A 15,248-nucleotide genomic window follows, 5' to 3' on the forward strand; every position below is an offset into this window, starting at 1 on the left:
CTATTTGTTTATCCTGATCCTTATTTACCGCAATATCTGGTGTCAGGAGTGGGATACGAACCCACGCCTCCACCTTCCTGGCCCCCTCCGACCTCCTTCCTCAGGTCACCTCCGCTAATCGCTCCACCCCCCAATGGGCGTGGTCAGTGCTACAGAAGGACTATCTCACTACATCATGGTATGCATCTCATGAAATGGTCCTTCAGCCCCAGAGTCCTGCAGTAAAGGTTCAGCTTTAGAATTTGGGTGGGTGGTCTGATCTCACTGGGGTTTCCAAAAATGCTAATCCTACCAGTTGAGACTAAGACCACTACAATTTCATACCAAATTGAAGCAATATTTATTCTATTCGTGTGTATCAGAGAGCTGTCCAGTGACTGTTCTCTCTAGCCAAGGCAGTCAGGCAGGGTTTCAGATAAGAATGAACTCTAGAGGTGTCCTGGGAGCAGTAAGGTTTGGTTGTCTCCAGGAACACTTAGCCCAGGCACTCTGGTCTGAGGGAACCTGACAGAGAAGCATCACACTTCTCAGGCTTCTGGGCTCTGGATATGGGAGTCATGACTTCTTTTGATCATGGGCAAGAGCCAATGAAGAGAAAGGCAGAAAGGCCAAGACCCAAGAGTCGGAGACTGAAGGCACAGAGACCCAAGATAGAGAATGTGAAGTCTCAGGAACAGACCACACCAATCACCAAACTCTGTCTCCCACACTCAAGAACCAGCTCCTGGGCTTACAGCAGGGAAGACTATCCCAAAGCCACCAAGGGTCCATAAATGTCCCCAGCTCAGACCCAACATTCCCGACACAGCAACTGACTTGTCTTTCATCCACAGCATCCATCCTATCTACCATGAGCACCATTAGTACCCCATTCTCAACCACCATGTATATTAGTTACTTTTCTCATGGCTGAGACAAAATGCCTGGTGGAAACAGCTCATGGGAAGATGTCTTTTGGCTCATGATTTCACGGGAATTTCAGTTGACCAAGCCAGGCAAGTGGAATTCATGACAGCAGGAACATGTGAAGTCGACTCGCCATCATAGAAGACAGGATGCAGAGAACTCAGGTGGGAACTGGAAGAGTTCTAGAACCTTCTAGGCTCCTAATGACCCATTTCTGCCAGCCAGGTTCCAAAATACCTCCAAATATGTGCTGGTGGGGATAGTTCTGTTTAATCATGGGACTGAATAGAATTGATTCCAGTTCAGGCCTCAGGAAGCAGCTGTTTCTTTTCTCTGGGATTACTAAAAGAACAAGATAGTCAGTGGTCTGATACCATAAAGGTAAAGAGCAGACTGGGCACAGGGAGAAAAAGTCCTCACAGCCATTATTTGAGCTTCCACACTTTGTTGGACCTGAGGTGAGATGTAGCTGTATAAGTGTCATGGGCTGGAAAATTGTTGGTTTTATTTTGTTTTAGGGGATGGGGTTCCTACTCAGGTTGAATTGGGAGTCCTGTTCTTTGTAGTCCAAAGTATCTTAATACTCCCCCAGAAGATTATGGAAGGCAGTACAGGTTGTACAAACTTAACAACAAAGAAAGAAAAAAGAGGGCTGGAGAGATGGCTCAGTGGCTGAGTTTGATACCCAGCACTAATGTAGGGCAGTTCACAACCACCCGTAACTAACTATAGCTCCAGGGAATCTGATATCTCCGGCCTCCACAGGTGCTTGTACTTGTGAACAGACACACATGCAGAGATATACACATAGTTAAAAGTAAAAAATAAAAAATTAAAAAAAAGATGGGTGATGGTGGTGCATGCCTTTGATCTCAGCACTTGGGAGGCAGAAGAGGTGGATCTCTGTGAGTTCAAGGCCAGCCTGGCCTACAGAGTGATGGTGATGAGGAATGTCCTTCTGTATGATGTGAATATATGTTCCTCTTATTGGTTGATGAATAAAGCTGTTTTAGCCATGGACAGGCAGGACTTAGCCAGGCAGGAAATCCAAACAGGGATATATAAAGGTAGTAGGTGGAGTTAGGGCAATGGTATGTAGATTCCAAGGAAGCAAGAGACCCAGGCATTACCAGTAAACCAAGACCACATAGGGATTCATAGATTAATAGAAATCGGTTGATAATTAAGAGAGAACTAGACAATAAGAAGATTGAACCATCAACCAAATGGTTTATAATTAATATAAGCCTCTGTGTGTTTATTTGGGACTAAACAACTGTGGACCAGGCGGGGCAAAAACTTCCAACCGCATGTGGTACCCAATATGGGGCACAAACTCACAACCCTGAGATTATGAGTCTCATGCTCTATTGACTGAGCTAACTGGGCTTCTTACTGACTAGCTCTCTCTTGATCATTAACAAGTAGCTATTAATCTGTGTATTTCCACGTGGTTGCCATTGGACAAACAGTTTATAATTAATATAAGCCTCTGTGTGTTTATTTGGGACTAAACGGCTGCAGGACCGGGAGGACAGAAACTTCTGTCTGCAACAGAACGAGTTCCAAGACAGCCAGGGCTACACAGAGAAACCCTGCCTCAGAAAACCAACAAGCAAATAATAAAATAAATCCTTTTGTTAAAAAAGAAAGACACCAAGAAAACTGTGCCTTGTGAGGGAGGTGTAAGAGTGCGTAAGCAAGAGATGGCCACCGCATACTGACTCCACAGAGGGCTAGCTGGTCCCACCTCTGTGGCCAAACTGATTTGGTTGTTAGTGATCTAACAAGGAAATGTCAGGACCTGGAATGGGAAAATGCCTCATCATTTCTAAGCAAATAGGAGTGCAATGCAGTCTGCTAGATTTGTGGCAGCATTATGTTGACATCTTTGGGAGTTAAATGACTAATCTTTGACAAGGAAGTTGGGATAGGGACAGATTTCTCCTTTTGCTCGCAGGAAGGGAGTAGAAGACAATCATGATATTTGGGAATCCAGCATCCTGTGAGGTATGCTCATGTCTCACATCCCAGAGACACGCCCATTCCAGCTAAAGCCGTTTTGTCACCCCCAGGAATGTCCCACATCACCACCCACCCTCCAGCCTGGCAGTCTTGCCCTGTTGAAGGTTACATGCCTGGTGACTGCAAAAATCTAGGAACAAGTCTGAGCATTTAGACTCGGCCTTGGTGTGGCTGTGAAGGATGCTGGAGCTGTGTCATTTGCTGTCTTTCCTGCTTTGGGATCTCTTGGCTGTCCCTTGTCAAGAAGACAATCAAAACTGCAAGTCACTTGAGGAAGGTTGGAGTGGTGAGATGTGAGTGTGGACACACTTTGTATTTCTCAAGTTGCTGCCTTTAAACCATCCGCCTCCCTGTTCCTGGAAATGCCTGCTCTTAGCCATGCTAATCAGATATCTGAGGGAGGAATTTGTATCTGATAACTTCATTCCCCCCCCCCACTGTGGATACTTGGGCAGAATAGGAGACTCACAGAGTGGCCTTATTAGATCCTTGCTCTTCACCATAGCAAGGACCACAGTAGATGTTTAGACTGGCTACCAGCTGGGCACATTTTCTAGTCTGGTTTTGCTGATGTCTCTAAGAGTCTGACCTCACCCAGATGGGACATATACGTGACGTGAGTGCCCTGGGAAGCTAAAAAGTTGAAGTTTCATGGTCTCTTATCTGCTCAATTCTCTTCCTAGTCCCCCTACATGATTAGGCTGGGATTCCCAAGTGGTCCATCACACCCATCTTGACACGGGCCAGGTGTGCTGGTACCCGCCTTTAATCTTAACACTCAGGCAGAGGCAGGTGGATCTCTGTGAGTTCAAGACCAGGCTGGTCTACATATCAAGTTCCAGGCCAGCCAGAAATATAGAGTGAAATCCTGTCTCAAAATTAATAAGCAAACAAACAAATAAGCAACTAAAACATCTGGAAGACTGGACAGGCATCCAACATTCACACCTGAACTGTAATACTTTGTGTGGTTCCTTGGGGTTCATCACAGAGGGCCTGCCGACCATGGCATCTCCTTGCATGCATGGCTGTCTGGGAAGCCTGGACAGAGGTGCAGTCTCAAGTCATCTCTCATCTGTCCTTTATCATGAGCTGCTTCAGGAACTGTCCCTCTCCCCAACTTGTTAACTGACAGCCAGCCTACTGGGCTAGGATACCTTCTGTCCTCTTCTCAGCCCTCAACTACCCTGAAACTCCATGGAGCCAGAAATGACTTGCCCACATCCAGTGATTGAAGACTCCTCCACCCTAGATATCTCAGAGTTACCATTGCTGTGATGAAACACCATGACCAAAAGCAAGTTGTGGAGGAAAGGGTTTATTCAGCTTACACTTCCACATTGTAGTCCATCACTGAAGAAGGCAGGCCAGGAATTTAAACAGGGCAGGAACCTGGAGGCTGGAGCTGATTCAGAGGCCACAGAGAAGCGATGATTACAGATTTGCCCATCTTGACTTGCTCAGCCTGGCTATTAGCAAACAGGACCACCAGGCCAGGGACACGACCACTCTCAATGGGTTGGCCCTCCATCAATCCCTAATTAAGAAAATGCCTTACAGCTGGATATGCTCCTTTCAGATCACCCTAGCTTGTGTTGACATAAAACTAGTCATCACACTAGATAAGTGAGTTTTCCAAAGCAGCCACTTCCGGGATGTGGGGCATGCTGCCTCTCACCTACTCCCCTTTTCCTTCTCCTCTCCACCCATCCCTACTATGAAGACTGGAAAGCAGCATCGTGAATTATGACAGGGCCAGTTCCTAAAACTCCCAGAAGCCCTTGGGATGGCTGTAAGGAGTAAGGTTTTTCCTCCCGCCGCTGGTCTGGTCCCGCCCGCTGCGCCAGCCCCAATTAACAAACTGAGACCCTGTATTTGATAGTATGCTGTTGGCCAGTTACTTGTTTCTTATCAGCTAGCTCTGTCTTAAGTATTAACCCATTTCTATGTATTTCCACGTGGTCTTACCGAGAGCGGAGGAATGGCGGTTCTGTTCTCTCCAGACTCTCCTTCTTAACTCCTCCTTACTCCTTCCTCTTTCCCTCCATTCTTCCTTTCCTATTGGCCAACAGTGCTTTATTCATCAACCAGTATGAGAAACATATACAGAATGACATCTCCCATCAGATGGCAGCATGGGAGGGGCAGGTAGGTTGTCTCTAGAATGTGGGGTTCTCAGTACTTCATTGCTTTAGGTGTGGGTACTTTTTAATTCTGTCACCACAGGAAAAATTTAACTCAACACCTTATTATAGCTGAATTAATATATAGTCAGCCTTCTGTGCCTGTGGAATCAGCACCCTAAAACTTCAATCAAATACAGATTGAAATTTGGGGGATGATATATTGTTTTTTAAATTGTCGTGTGTGTGTGTGTGTGTGTGTGTGTGTGTGTGTGTGTGTGTGTGATGTATGAGGGTTTCATCATCATATATGTACTGGTGCCTGGAGGTACCCAATCCCTTGGAATTAGTACAGACAGTTGAGAGCTGGGGATCAAACTCAGGTCCTCTGCAAGAACACTGCTCTTAGTTGCTAAGCATCTCCCCAGCCCTGAAAGCGTTATATTCTTGCTGATCTGCTCTCTACTATGTAGTTAAGCCTGTGGAGGTTGTGTCTATACTAATAAATGTGAACAGACTTTTTGGTGTGTGATTGTTCCTTAACAATGCAATGCAACTACTATTTACACAGCCTTGACATTGAAGTAGGTATTGTGTATGAGTAATTAAGTGATGGCTTAAAAATATATGGGGAGAGGAGTATAAAATTCTATTCATAAAGTTTCTATGCAAATCCAACGCCTCTGCACACATTTGAGGTGAGCATCCTAGTGTTTAGGGGCAGTCTTGGAACACCTGCAGCTGCTGAGGAGGTGTGAACGGCTACCTTCTCATCGTGAGTTAACAAACACCATTTTTTAAAAAAAAAGTTAGGTGTGGGGCCTCCCAGTACTCAGGAGGCAGAGGCAGGCTGATCTCTGTGAATTCAAGGCCAGCCTGATCTAGTGATTTCCAGGCCAGGCCACGCCAGACAAAGCTACACAGTGGGATCCTGTTTCAAAAAAAAAAAAAAAAAAAAAAAAAAAAAAAAAAAAAAAACAATTTAGTGTGTTTATAGATTGACCGTGTGTGTGTGTGTGTGTGTGTGTGTGTGTGTGTGTGTGTGCATGCCACAGCAACTGTATGGAAGTCTGAGGAAAACTTATAGAATTTAGTCCCCCACTTCCATCTTGTGAGTCCTAGGGATGAAATTCAGGTGTCAGACTTGGTGGCTAACGCCTTTATCCTCTGAGCCAGCCCATTTTAAAATGTCCAATAAAATTAGCTTTGCACACTACAAAGGCCTCGTGATCCTTTCATCCTAACTGAGCATGGGTCTGTTGGATTAGAAAGTGCAGGCTCAGCAGGAGGCTCTCCCACACATCCTCCCTTAAACCACCAAGTGAAGCAAATAAATGTCCACCCACCTTCTGGCTCTACCTCTCGCCACTAATCCCTTCATAGGTGACCAGTGCTCTGTCTCTAGGTCTCTCCTTGGGTCCTGAACACCAGCTCCCAAGCCGTTTGTCTCCGTCAAACATCCCTGTCACTACCAACATCTAGTCGGAATCTCATGCCCATGGCTTGCAGGTCTCTCACTGTGGCCCCCAAGGTTACCTCCCTCTCAGGTTAGCCTTCCTTCCAGGTCAGGCTGACAGACAGAGGTTCCTTCACTCTCTGCCTGATTTTGGGATTGGGAAGGAGACAGTGACCCCAGCAGTCATAAGACCTGAGGACAGTGAGGCTCACAGAGAAGGGCTGCAGATAGGCTTCCCCCGCAAAGCTACTGCTGAGTACCTTATCCTCATACAGCTGCTAATAGATCCTGGCCCTCGGAGGACAGGTCTAGACCAGATCTCCACCTTGGGGCAGTCCCTATGCCCTGGTGGTATTAGAATATGGGATAACACCCATGTGCATTAAAGTGGTTGGACTGGATGGTCTTAGATTTGCCCCCAAAATGGAAGCTGGGCCCAGAAACTGGTCCTTCCAGAAAGAAGTCAGTGATGCCTAAGAAGGCCCAAGACACACCCTGGGATGGCACAGCTGTGCGATTGCTTTGCAAGTCAGATATTGGGGGAGGGTTTTCAGGTATATATTTGTGGGGGTTTGTTTGTTTTGTTAATGTTGTTGTTTTAAGATTAAAGAGATCTGAGCCCATCCATAGGATGTAGGTATGGAAGAAGTCAATGTTGAAGGGGAGATGCTGGATGGCTTTCTGGAGAAAGATGTTTTTTGTGTATCCAATAGGACAGACTGGGGTATAAGAAAGATTATGCCAGGTGGGAGGAGGGACAGACATCGTAAAATAATTATGGTAGAGTTTCTGGAGCCGAGGCTATGGCTTTGTCAGCTACTTCACTGCAGACTCTGTAACTTCACACGATGAAGCTTCCTATTTTGTGTGTGGTGAGCTTGTCCTTTGTGTGCATGTGTGTAGCGTGTTGGGGGTTGGGGGAGATGATACTCTGTTTTATTGAGTATTTGCTATATGCTAGTATCCATGCTAAGCATTTTTCCTGAGAAAACTCACTCTAAAGCCTCCAGAACCAATGAGTCAGGGACTGTTGTGACCCCATTTCACAGCTGAGAACACAGAGGCTCACAGAGAACACAGACCCACCTCCAGTTACAGGTTAGCTACTCAATGAGTTTCAGGACTATAATTTTTGTAGACTCTGTTAACAAAGGAGTAGAAATGGGCAGGATCAAGTCCCTGAGGAAACCCAAGTTGCTTGGGACCACAGTAGGCAAACTCTTCCTGGAGGCTGTGACAGGAAGAAAAGCTGTGTCTGCAAGTTGTCAGTGGGAAGTTTCCAAGAGCTTCTTCCGTGCTTCCGAGTCAGTGGGCTTGAGCAGGCCAGCTGTTGATCTGCAGGGAAGTCGGAGGAGAACATGTGAGGGCTGGGGTTGGGGAAGGGCACACAGAACAAAGCTAAGGGTTACAAAATACCATACCTCTAGGTCGCCAACTTCCTGGGCCCCCACACTCCTGAGTGTGGAAACCTTCTGGAAACAGCCAGTCCAGTGTTGGTGTTCACAGCAAAAAGTGTGTGTCATAAGAAATCACCAGCTTGCAGTCTCCAGGGGGTATGCAGGGGTGGGGCAGTGGGCACTCAGAGACAGCCATAATGGGGGAAAGGGTTGAGAAAAACAAGTGGGCTGGAATCTACTCGGTCACTGCTGGAGTCAAGAGCCGCTTCCTCCCCCACATTCCAAGGCAGACAGAGGTGTCTGGAAAACCGGCCTAGTTAGGGTTCACTATTTCTGTGATGAAACACCATGACCAAAGCAACTTGGGGAGGAAAGGGGTTGTTTGGCTTACACTTCCACATCACTAAAGGACGCAAGGACAGGAACTCAAGCAGTGCAGGAACCCTAGGCAGGAACTGATGCAGAGAACTTAGAGGAATGCTGCTTACTGGCTTGCTCCCCATGGTTTCCTCAACCTGCCTTCTTACAGAACCCAGGACCACTAGCCCAGGGGCGATCCCACCTACAAGGGCTGGGCCTTTCCCCATCAATTGCTAATTAAGAAATTGCCCTTATGGAGGCATTTTCTCAATCAAGGCTCCCTTCTCTTTGCTGACTCTGGCGTGTGTCAGCTAGCCAGTAAAAACATGCATAAGGAAATCATGAGACTTGGTGGGACAATTGCATGTCCAGAACTAGGCGTGCTTTCTTTTGCAGAGGCCCCTAGACATTTTGGTTCTTATTTTCTCTCACATAGCTGAACAACAATAGGGGTCAGGAAGTAGGTAGGGACTCAGCCAGAGGCATCTGGAAAAACGCAAGGGTGAGAAGATGCAGGGCAGGGCTCTCATCCTACAGATCACAACCCCTTTGGCGGTGAATGTCCTCTTCACAGGGGTCGCCTAAGACCACCAGAAAACACAGATGTAAGGAGTTAGTTTTTTCCTCCCTCTGCCGCTAGTCTGGTCCCGCCGCCATGCCTACCCCAATTAACACACAGAGACTCTGTATTTGATATAATGCTGTTGGCCAGTTACTTGTTTCTTATCGGCTAGGTCTGTCTTAAGTATTAACCCATTCTATGTATTTCCACGTGGTCTTATTTTACCGAGAGCTGGCGTCCTGCTCTCTCCAGACTCTCCATCTTGACTCCTCCTTACTACTTCCTCTTTCCTCCTTGTCTCCTAGTCCCTCCTATCTTCCTTTCCTATTGGCCAACAGTGTTTTATTCATTAACCAATATGAGAAACATATACAGAATGACATCTCCCATCACACAGATGTTTACATTACTATTCATAACAGTAGCAAAATTACAGTTATAAAGTAGCAAGGAAAATAATTTCAGGGCTGAGGGTCACTACAGCATGAAGAATTGTATTAAAGGGTCACAGCATTAGGAAGATTGAGACTCACTAGTGTACAGTGTTGGCGGTTAAGTGTGCACTAGTTTAGGAGCCACTCCTACCCACTTGTGGAAGCAAGGGCTCTACTGCTCAGATACACCCCACATCCATTCCTGCAAGAACCCGAATTGAACTGTGTAGAGGATTTTATGTTGTAGAGTTTCTACTGTCCGGAAACAGTCTCCCCACCCCTTCTGAGAGACCCACACTGACAGACCAAAATCAGGGCCATTTTAGAAAAGAGGGCCGGAAACAGAATATGGGAACCTCACCCCATGACCAGTGCAGCTGGCTCCAGGAAAAGCAGGCCCATCAGGAAACATAACCACAAACAGCCCTGACCCCAGGTTAACCACTTAACAGAGTTACAAAAACAACTTTTATGGGTCTTGTGGACTGGGCATAACCCACACCACCCCCACAACTCATGGCATCTCTAGCTTGGCTAAGGTAAGAAAAGTCTGTGGAGTGATTTCTGTGATCTCCTCCCACTCACCCAAAGGTAGTCTCCCACTTCACACAGGCTCAGGGAGAACCCTTTGCAAGGGAGCTTTGAATTGGGGTGAAGACGCTCCAAAACCTGTCTGTCTACCCTCTCAAACCTAGATCCCACACACAAAATGTAAAAACACAGGACATGTTGGCAGCCATTTTCTGCCAATGGAAAGAGCCGGAAGAGAAGCAGTGTGGGTAGAAGGGACCAACACAGAGGAGGCACACAGAGGACAGAACCCTCCAGACTGTCCCCCAGGCCATTACGCTGCCCTGTCCGACAGACCTTCCATTTCACTCAGGTTCTCTGCAGCGGACACCTGTTACTTAGAAAGGGAGAGTCCTAATTAACCCAATTGCCCTGGGTCCTGTCTCCCTTCACTGTGGGTCTGCCGTTGCCCTCCCTCCATCCATTCCCCCCTTTCCTTTTGTTCCTCTCTTTATTTCTGTCTTTGTTACAAAAGCAAAGGTCTTGTGTGTCTTCAGGTCTTTCCAATTTCACAGCTTGTAATCAGGCATATACTTCTAAATGACAGAGAGCGCACACACAGAAGAGATCTGTTTTTGCAGTACGATGGAGAGGTTTTTCCTTTTGCTGTCTTGTTTTAAAACCTTGACATTTGCTTTACAGTGTTCAAGTTCCAATGAGCCAGGCATGGTAGACACATCTATAATCCCATCCCTAGAGAGCGAACAGGAGAACCAGGAGTTCGTGTCCACTCGACCACAAGGCAAGCTCAAGGCCGACCTGGGCTACATGAGACCCTGGGGTTTTTCTGAGACAGGTTTCTCTGTGTAGGCCTGGCTGTCCTGGAACTCACTCTGTAGACCAGGTTGTCCTGGAACTTAGAGATCTGCCTGCCTCAGCTTCATGAGTGCTGGGATTAAAGGTGTGTGCCACCATGCTCAGGTGACCAATAGAATAGAGCATTTCCTGGGCTTAAGTGTCCATTGGTTAGGGTCCATGATGATGGAGCAAGGGCATGACAGCAGGAACAGCCGAGCGCTCACATCTTGGTCTATAAAAAGGCCCTAGTCTTTTGGAACCTCAAAGCTCAGCCTCAGTGCTACACCTCTTCATCCTTCCCAAACAGTTCCACCAACTGGAGACCAACTATTCAAACCTACAGAGGCCATCCTCATTCAAACTGCAGAGACACTGTCAGGAGGCCTTGTGAGTGAGAGTACTAAAGCCCTAATTATAGTCTGAGGCTTCCTTTCATGGGGCTCAAGAGGAGAAGCTGGCTATGAACGCATACGGTTTAGTAGGTTCTCTATTTTCTGTTTTAGTTTGTTTGTTTGGTTTTGGTCAATTTCTTTCTTTCTTTCTTTCTTTCTTTTTTTTTTTTTTTTTTTTTTTTTTTTTTTTGGACACAAGGTTTCTCTGTGTAGCCCTGACTGTCCTGGAACTTTCTTTGTAGACCAGGCTGGCCTTGGATTCACAGATACCTGCCTGCCTCTGCTTCCTGAGCTCTGGGATCAAAGGCATGCATGACCACACTCAGCTGTTTTCTCTATTTTCATTGGTAGTTAGGTCCTATATTTATTTTTCCTGCTGCTCAAGTTCTTTCCCATAATGCATCTGATTTTAATCACATGCATGTCCAATTAAGCATAGGCATAAAATGGTAAGTGGGGGAATTCTCCCTAAAAGTTTACTAGAAGACAGTTTTACTGGAACACCCAGTATCAGTTCAAGTCGGATCAGCCCTCCTAATCCAGGTACTTTAGGAATACATTTGAATAAGAACTTGTTTAAATTTAACTATTCCAGAGGTGGAGAAACTTATTGTTCAGAGATGGAAGTGGTTGCAACCTCAAGCAGGTAGGAGATTGAGAGGGCTCTGGAGTAGCTAGATGCAGATGTTGTTTGGAGAGGGGAACATGTACCTGCCCACGAAGAAACTACGCTGCCAAGCACCTTATTGGAAAAACAGGGCTATGAATTAGCCCGGAACCCAATGGGAATTCCGGGGCAATGAACTGTCTCGTATGCTTGCCTGCTATAAACACAAGTATTCAGTGTGGGGGGCCTGGGTTTTCTGCATCAGTTCATGAGACCCTGTCGAGTAAAGGCTATGTCCTCTTTGAGATTCTGTTGTTTGGTCCTCAGTGTAAAAAATTTGCTCAGGGTCAGGCGGTGGTGGAAAACACCTTTACTCCCAACTCGGGAGGCAGAGGCAGGTGGACCTCTGTGAGTTCGAGACCAGCCTGGTCTAAAAAACAAAAAAACAAAACAAAACAAAAAAACAAACAAACAAAAAAGATTTGCTCAGTTTGGATGTGATAACACAAGTCTGTCATCTCAGCTACTAGAGAAGATGAGGCAGAAGGATCACAAGTTCAAAGCCAACCTGAGCAATTTAGTGAGACCTTCCTCAAAGTAAAGGAAAAATGAAAAGGGATGGGGATGTGACCTTAGTGCCGACATGCATGCGATCTTTGGTTCAATATCCAGTACCTCAGGAAACGACAGAACCAAGAAGTCCTTGTTCATCTCAAAAGAAACTCCTTTGAACCTGCATCCCTCATCATGCTCTATCTCTCTGCTCCCCTGCACAGCAAAATCAACCACAAGAATATTTCACACTCAGGATGTGTGTGTGTGTGTGTGTGTGTGTGTGTGTGTGTGTGTGTACATGAGTGAGGGCTTCTGTGTGTGTGTGCATGTGTGTGTGTGCTTCTGTGTGTATGTGTGTGTACATATGTGAGTGCTTCTGTGTGAGTGTGTGTGTGCATGCGTGTGTGTGTACCCATGCATGCACACATGTTGGAGGACAATCTCTGGGAATCATTTTTCCTTCCACTTTTTTTGAGGCAGGGTCTCCCTTATTTCTGCTGCTGCATGTCCAGAGCATATCTCACCTGTGAGTTTCCAGCCCACTTGATCCTACCCCTCCAGGTGGGGCCTGGGATTACAGGTACACTCCACCACATCTGGCTTTCTTTTTAAATGTGTTTTTTTCCTGCATGTATGTATATCCATTGCATGCAGGTCTGGTTCCTGTGGAACAACGAAAGAGCTTTGGATCCCCTGGAACTGGAGTTACAGATGGTTGTGGGCCACCATGTTGATGCTGAGAACTGGACCCAGGTCCTCTGCAAGGGATGTTCTTAACTGCTAAGCCATCTTTCCAGGTCCCACATGGGTCCTGGGGATCAAACTCAGGTATTCAGTCTTGGATGCCAAATGTTTTTACCTGGTGATCCATCTCCCCCATCCTGTTCACTGACTTTTAATAGTTTTATAAGCTTAGAAAGAGTAAGATTGGCGCAAAAACCAAAACCAATAGAAAATATTTTACTGTGTTCTTTTTTTTTTTTTCTTTTTTTTTTTTTTGTTCAGTCCTAACCTCCTTATGAATTTAGCTAGGAGAACTTAATGTTCTTCTTCAGGGTACTCCCTGGATCAGCACCAGGACATTTGTCTCTTGATATTCATGAGGGGTTGGTTCTCTGAGAATATCCAATTCTGCAGATGCTCGATGCCCTTATGTAATCACAGCATTTGTGTAGCACCTACACATGGTGCCCATACACTTTAAATCAACTCCAGATGACTTGTAATGTCCTGGACAATGCAAATGCTATGCAAATAGTAGCTATGACATATAGTTTATGAAATAATGGCATGAAAATTAATCTGTACATGTTCAGTACTGATATAACCACTGCAGACCTAACAATGTGGTTCACATTTCTAGGTTAGTTGAATTCAGGAATGTACAACCCAACTTACAGGTCTGAAGCTGTATATAGAAAATAATAAAAGGTGATAGAGTATGGTTATTGGTAGAACTAGTCAGGAATTACAGACCAAGAAATGCAACAAGACAAAAACTAGAAGATGTCACATAAGTATGGACTTTTGGCCCATCCCTAAGACCCATTAAAACGGCAGTAAAAGGATACTTCCCTTTTCTTTGCATCAAGAGGGTAAGTCCAGTTCTCTCCTATTTGGACACTAGGCTGGACTGTAACTGACTTAACCAATAAAATGCTTAGGAAGCAATTCTGCCAGAAGAGAAAGGCCCTACCAGCCCCCAGAGCCATTGTAGGCACAGGAGTAAAGTCACTTCAGATATCCCTGTGACTGCCTATCCCTGGGTGGGAATCCAGCTGACACTTCACAGAGCCCTACCCAAATTGCAAAATCATGAGCAAATTAGTAAGTTCTTTTCTGTTTTAACCTATTATGTCTTGGGGCAATTTACATAGGTAACCAAAACAAGCATATACCACAAATCCCAGAAATAAGCCAAAAATGTTAAATGTCTAATAAAAAAATAAGAGAAAATATGACAAATTGAAACATGAGCAGGATATCATTTAAAATATACACAGAACAAAATATAGCTCCTGGAATTTAAAATGTGATAGAAAAAAATTAAGGTCAATGGAGGATTGGAAGAGATGATTAAGAGAACATACTAGAAAATAGCAATCATCGACATGATGGAAATGGGAGAGAAAATAAGATGGGAAATGAAAGCCAGCTCAGAAGAAGAAACACCCAGACCATTGGTTCACAAAGATGACAATATACAAAAGGAAGTGAGGGAAATGATGAATGAAATCACTGATGACTTCTTCAAACACTGGGGAAACAAGGGTTTCCAGACAGAAGACCCCAGCGAGAGCACTGTCCTGAGTAACATAGCCATGGCATGTCACACGGAAGCCTTGGGTAAAGACAGAACCCCCCAAGCTCGAGAAAGGGTGTCAGGCCAACTAATAAGAATAAGGAACCCAGATGGCCCAAAACTCATTTGAAGCAACCCTTCTGAAGCAGTCTGCTGTTTTCCAAATCCTGAGCAAAGATATTTCCAAACTATTGTCAAGCATATAGGTGGGCATAGGCATGTCCATGCACACAGCACCTTACCTTCTCTCGCCTCCCTTCGCTCTTGAAAGGCATGTTTACAGACAAGAAGAGCAAGGCAAGGGCCTTAGCACAGCAGAGAAGAAAAGGGGACATGAAAGGTGGGTGGTACAGCAAGGACCCGGCTAAGCAGCAAGTGAAGTTATAGGTGGTGGTCGTGCACTGCCCGGTGTGGGGCTGAGAACTAACCCTGGTCCTTTCAAAGAGCAGCCAGCACTCTTAACTGCTAAGCCACCTCTCCAGCCCCCGGAGAATGCTTTAAATCTGATGCTTTAGTGTTACAAGAGGGTAGAGGCAAAGGTGTGTGTGTGTGTGTGTGTGTGTGTGTGTGTGTGTGTGTGTCAACTTCTTCCAAGTTAAAATTTGGAGCTTCCTAGGAGGAAGCTCATTAAAACTCAGGAAATTTTTCTGGTTGTGGTTTAGGCACACACCCTTTATTCCCAGCACTAGGGAGGCAGAGGCAAATCTTTGTGACTTCAAGGACAGCCTGGTCTTCATAGTGAGTTCAATCCAGGATAGCCA

Source organism: Phodopus roborovskii, unplaced genomic scaffold, assembly GCF_943737965.1.
Source record: "Phodopus roborovskii unplaced genomic scaffold, PHOROB, whole genome shotgun sequence".
NCBI classification, from domain to species: Eukaryota; Metazoa; Chordata; class Mammalia; order Rodentia; family Cricetidae; genus Phodopus; species Phodopus roborovskii.